This window comes from Ochotona princeps, chromosome 14, assembly GCF_030435755.1.
Source record: "Ochotona princeps isolate mOchPri1 chromosome 14, mOchPri1.hap1, whole genome shotgun sequence".
In the NCBI taxonomy this organism is placed as follows: Eukaryota; Metazoa; Chordata; class Mammalia; order Lagomorpha; family Ochotonidae; genus Ochotona; species Ochotona princeps.
The window spans coordinates 50842709-50849358 of NC_080845.1; the positions used below are offsets into that span (position 1 = coordinate 50842709).

At 36.1% G+C, this 6650-nt stretch overlaps 1 pseudogene; it reads right to left on the minus strand.

The window, feature by feature from the left end:
* Positions 1-602: 602 nt before the first annotated feature.
* On the minus strand, positions 603-1528 carry LOC131481861 (S-phase kinase-associated protein 1-like; annotated as a pseudogene).
* Between the last annotated feature and the right edge of the window lie 5122 nt (positions 1529-6650).

A 6650-nucleotide genomic window follows, 5' to 3' on the forward strand; every position in this document is an offset into this window, starting at 1 on the left:
GTTCATAACTTTCAGAGATTTTAACAAATCCAAATCCTTCCCATTGCTTTCTTTTTCCAGAGTGGCAGAAAATGAGAGAGGAGGCAGGTATGTGAGATGTTTTGTGTATTAACCTCCCTTCTTTTTTTTTTGTCTATCATAACTTACTTTTATTGAAAGTTATCTCACATTCATAAAGGACATTTTCTGGATTCTGCCACATATTTTAACGTTAAATTTTATTTTTGACATGCAAGTAGAGTCAAGAGTGTTCCCCACGTGGGAAGAGATTATAAAAAGATGACATACCACTTGAATTAAATGTCTTTTTTAATTGAAAAGCTAACAAACTAGTTACACCCCATCCCCCCAAAAAAAACCCCATAAACCAGGTAGTGACTGAGACAACATGTGCAAAGCTGAGCGGATTAAAGTAAGAGCAGGTCCTCAGATGCAACTGAGGGAGCCCAGCTCCATACAGCTGAGTCAGCCTCAGGGGCACCGACAGACCACACAGCTGGGAGACATCCTGACAGCCCCACTCAGAACACTGACTGCAAACAGCCTCTTTTCAGTATCCAACTCATGAATCAAGATATTTTCTTCATTCTTTTTCAGAAAACTTCTTGAAAGTTGTTTTATTTACAATACTAACTTTTAAAAGTTCACTCAAGTTAACTGACAATAAACTAGGCAGAAATGGCTTTAGAAGAGGGAAAGCCCAAAATGTCACCTTCTATCAAGAACCCACAGTTGTTTTATTCAGAGCAAAGAAAACAGGAACTTTCGATCATACTAGAGGAAACTCAGGTTTGGAATCTGTACTCAAACTACACATGCAGTGAGGACAATATTCCGCTGCAACAAATGATTTGCTGCTGCATTTGTCTACTGTTCGCCTAATATTAACAATTATAAACAGAGCAGTGCAACTAGTATTTGGAACAATCCTTACAATGTTCCAGTGTCAGGCACAACATTTCACTTCTCTTCATACCACTGGTTCTCTTTGGTACCTGGGCTGCTTCTTCTTCAGTGAAGTCGTTCTTTATATTGAAGGTCTTGTGGATCTCCTCAGGGGTCTTTCCCTTGATCATGTTGGCAACAGTCTTGCATGTAACATCAAGCAAACCTTTGATGTCTAAGTAGTTTGTAGCCAGAATAAGCTCAAAAAGTGTTCCTTGGTCAACTTTCAGAAATTCTTGGTCCCAAACAGGGATATCATCTGTTCGCTTTTCTTTGTTCTCATCATCTTCAGGAGGAGGGGGGTCATCCTTGTGGTGGGTGCACCACTGAATGACCTTTTTTAATATTGCTGCATTAACATTTGGTAGAGGAACTGGGTCATCATCTCCTTCATCATCCATTTCCAAATCTTCCAACATGGTCTTGATACTTACCGACTGCTTGGCAATTTCCACATCAACTTCAAAAATCTCTCCATCAGAACTCTGCAACTTAATTGAAGGCATGGTGTTTCGAGCTTGTGGACACGGCGGCCTGAGGAACAGGCTGCGGCAGCACACGGAAAGGAAGGTGGAGGACAAGACCGCTCTAACCTTCCTTCTAATAGCATCATATGCCCAAAAACAAGAAGGAGGTGTCATTATTTCCTATTATGGTGAGATAGATAGAATATGGAATAAAGATATTAGTGTAAAGCCGATGTCGCTGATGAAGTACCTTGAAGACACTTTCTGAACTTAATAATAGTCCAAGTTCATTATTTTACAGGCAAGTAGTCTGAGTCTGACTGGTGACAGAACTTGTTCTAAGTTGTGTCACTAGTCTGTTAGTGACCAAATCAAGAATTCAGATCGACATACCCTAGATGTATTATTTATTATTGCTTAGACTTATTTGTAAGTATCATTGTTATTTATTGTATATAATATAAAATTCAATGTCTGTATTATCAATTTACAAAATTGTAACTAAAATAATACAGAATTTTATGCATAATACTAGTTCTCTGAATAAAAGTCTAGCATGTGAATTAACAAATCTGGAAAAAAGTTGAAAAGTTTGTGCCTTGGCTGCACCACTTCCCATCCAACTCCTTGGGAAAGATTGAAAGGTAACCAAAGTCCTTGGAACCCTGCATTTGTGTGGGAGGCCAGAAAGAGGTTCCTGGCTCCTGTCTTTGTTTCAGCTTGTCTCTGGTCTCTGCAGACATTTGGGTAGTGAACCAGCAAATGGAAGATGTTTTTCTCTGTCTCTACTTCTCTCTGCAAAATCTGCTTTTTCCATAAAAATAAATATTTTTAAAAGGTTGAGATTATATAAATTTATAGCTAAAGTTTGGAATAAAATTAGGTAAATAGGTTCAAGTATAAGTTTCAATAACACATACAATTCTCCTTATAAAGTTGTAAATCATCCCAATAGCCAGTAACATGATCATTTGGGAGAATCTTCCAGGGTTATATCTCAACTTTTAAAACCATATCATTACCTATTCAGTTAACATAGTGCATTGCTAAAAATCACAGTATTCCCTAGTGTACAGTAAAATTGTTAAGCAGAATAATTTATACCAATTACTTACAGAGTTAATATATGTTAAGTATATTTAATTATACTGCAGAACTTACTTTACATCAGCACACACAATTATTTTTAATTATGAAAATGGTATTTTGGAGATTTATTTTCTATCTTAAGCAATATTAGTTAATAATACTTTTCCCCTGTACCTCTCAAAATAAAGAAAACAGAAAATAATTTGTTCCAAAATATTCTAATTGCTCATGTATATTTTCTTACGCATATTTTAATGTTAGTATTCTCTGGGATTTAAAAGAGGTCAGCTTTTCTAGGCCATATTTAAATGCATCTTTACTACCAGGAAAGGTAAGGAAACTCACTGAGGAAAAGCTAAATGATACAGTATCTTTACAAATTGTATAAAAAAAAAAACCAGGGTAATGAAATGCCTGCAAATTTCATTTCATGAAAATCTCTTTCCTCTCATTTGATTCATATTGTACGAATGAAATTGATTTAGAATTAACTGTGTAAAATATACATGTATACAGGCAGTGTTTACCCATAAATGTGGCTACTATCTTTTATTGTCATTTTGTTTTCTCCAGAAAGGATGGCTGAATCCTGCATGCTCATTTTTTTTTTTTTTGGAATTATTTCTTTCCTCTCTATCTGAAACAGAGATACAAACAAAATGAACTCGCATCTGCTGGTTCCCTCTCCAATTGTTCCCACCAGCTGGAGTGAGGCCAGGCTGAAACCAGGAGCTAGGCAGTCAGTAGGGATATTCCACATAGACAGCAGCGACTGAAATATTGAAGTCATAATCTGCTGCCTGTCAAGGTGTACATTGACAGGATATCTGGAGTCTGAAATGAAACAGGAATTCAGACCCAGTCATTCAGATATACAATAGAGATGCAACAACCCATGTCTTCATTGTCTTAATGATTGTGCCAAATACACACTTTGAATATTTGGAAAGGGAATATTTCAAAAGGGGAATTCCCAGAGCCTATGGAATTGTATCATGAAAACTAATAATAAAAGATATGCAAAAAGTTAATGACAGATATCAGATATGAATAGCTCTAAGATCCTCCAAATTTTAGAAAAATAACTACCATTTAACAAAATGCTTTTTTTCTACATTGTGAGATTAGGGGCTAGAGGTGCAATGAAATGACATCTTAACCAAACATGTTATAGTAAGATCATGGCTTGAACCATGATAAAGTATGGGTTTACAAGGGAACCCTGGATCTTCCTTAGCTCTGTTAACAATCTTCAGCCTTGGAAAGTTTTCTGTGAAATACAGCCATAGCACAAATGCAAAATACTGTGAGATATGAAAATGCATTACCTAGCAAAGCTCAAAAATACTTGTTTTGTGGAGTAGTTACTAATATTACCCTAGCTTAACTAAATAATTCCTTGAACTCAGTAAATATATGCTACTATATATATATATTTTTACTCTGTGGAAGTGTGAGTTTAACGAAAAGGAGTTCAGCAGTTAAGTCATGCATGACCCTTCTACTCCTAATATCAGAGTGCCTGTTCGAGTTAAAGCCACTCTGCTTCCAGTCCAGCATACTGTTATTGTGTAGTATTGGAGTAACCAGGAGTAACTATGGGAAACCCAAATAGAATTCAGGCATCTGGAGAGCAGAGCAGTGCATAGAAGTTGTGCTCATTCAGTCAGTCTTCCATTCAAAGGAAAACAAACAACAATTTTAAGAAGAATATTGGGTTGCTGTGTACTCTTGTGTACTATTGTGTACTCTTGTGTACTCTTGTGTACTATTCTTTAGGAGTACATAACATACACATATATTTATATATGTATGGGTATATATATATATAACTGATGGTAGAATATGATAAAATTATGAATATGGAATTTTTTGTTAACTCTAAGTATTTCAGGTACTCTTTTTAGCATAATACTGAATCTAATCTTTATAAAATTTTCCACAGCTATTGCAGCTTTTTATTAAAAATCAGAAGCATAAGAGTGCTACTTCAAAGATGCAGTCTAATGTTTTCATTAGATGTCAGAAATACTTACAAATTTCTTCATTGACTGTTGAAATATAATATATAAAATGGCATGTGTAAAAATAATTAACATAATAATGCATCATGTACTTTCTTCATTCCCAAGTAAATTTATGGTGCTTTATATTTTATCTTCTTTTCATAATGAAAGATGATTACTATTTGGTTTAGGAATTTCTGAACAAGTTATAATCTTTTGATGAATGCAAATGTCTGTTAATTCATGGAGAGAAACATCATCTCACCATTCTCTTTCTCTAAATAAATCGCTTTCTTGCATTTTAAATATTAAATTTTAAAGGAGGTTTTATTTTGCACCTAAGCTTTGAACACCATAGTTAAGCCAAGACCAAGGATCACTTGAAAATGTGTCATTGTTATTATGTCAGTTTGCTCGATATTAGTTTGTCACTGGTTTTGTTCTAGACATAGGTTTCTGAGTTGTCTTGGCATACTTCTCTTTCTTTCTTTTTTTGGTTCAGTTCACTTCAAATGATCTATGAGTTACCAAAATATCCCTCTTGACATCATAGGCCTACTTGATTGTGAAAGAGTTAATGCCAAAAAGTATTCTTGCGGAACTTGCATATAATCATTGTCTACCTTAATGTTCTGTGTTCAGAAAGTATCTTGTTCTTTCATAATTTGAAAACCATTTTCCTCTTTTCTCCGGCCATGTCATGATGTAATCATACTTTGGTAACTGATGTTTTCGCAGCACTGCCTACATACCGAACTATTGCTAGTGTTTTGGATGTGTGTTAGTTGATTTTGTTAGGCTAGCTTCCTGACACCAATATCACTTTCCTCTCTCTTTCTTTTTTTTTTTTTACAACAACTAAACAGAGATTGGATAATTTGTTTTGGGTTTTCTAGCAGCTGAGAGCAAAGTTATAAAACTGAGCCACTGAATGCTGACATTTGTTCTATCTAATACCACCAGTTGCGTTTAAAGAGTGAATTCAACTGAAAATACTTTGTGGTAGAAAGTTTTGTGATGTTTAGATGAAGTCAAACACAAGAAAACCTAGCATATACACACACCTTTAAGCAGGTTGCTCAAAAGTAGCTGGTGTTAAGTGAAGAAGATGCACAAAAATGATGCACCTTTAGGTGGAAGACAAAGCTTAGTCTCTGCTCCTTTTGTTAGCTCTACCATTCTTAATGTGGAGTGTGTGTTTTCTTCTTTGCTTTTAATTTGTGCATGTTAGTAATAGTATAGAAGTGTATTTTATTGATTATGTCACTGATCTTTAAATATTAATGATGCCTTATGCTTTAAAAATTGTGAGATAGCATAATTTTAATTTCTTTTATCATCAGACAATATGATTCTTTCTTAATAATAAATTCATTTTATTTTAATGATGTTTACATAGATGAGGGGACATTTGCTCATGTTGACTACCAAACAGGGCAGGAAAGGTGGGGGAATTGGGAATAGTGGATGAGACAACTGTTGCCAATATTCTTTTTTCTTCCTCTTTCTGGAGAAAGTGGGGAGAGAATGGGAGAGCGTTGCTCCCAGCAGCCCAACTGCATGTGTAACAAGGAATAAGGGACAACCGCCAGATGTCATCCCAGGGTCCCTGATGTGGAGCATGTTCTGGGGACACTGTTTAAGTGGTAGTGATAGTTCTGAGTTGCTGTTGATTCCTTTGCTCCTAAGTTGAGGAACTCTTTCCAAAGTCTACTTGCAGATATTGTTCACCTGAGAGTCTCTCCTTGCCCAGATACTTGCTGTAAAGTCTTGACAAGGAGAGCTGTCTACATTATTCTGCCTTTCATGATACTATACGTCCTCTGCAGGCTTTGATCAATTGATTATCATGTCCCCCATGCACATCTGGTCATGCTGTGTTACACAGGCTGTGGCAACTGAGGAGGCTGTTCTGATGCATGCATTCCACAGTCAAACCATAGATCCTGTGATTTCTCCCTGTTGTTGGAGTTCTGAGTCCAGCGATCCAGTTGGCTGGTTGGGTCTTTAAAACCTTGCTAGGGGTGACATTAGACATGACTCCTGTGTGTACCAGCCAGTGCTGGGTGCAGCTCAGTCCATCATCCACATCAGCCTATGCACACACTGATGGTAGAAGTCACCTGCTCAGAAATTGTCTGAA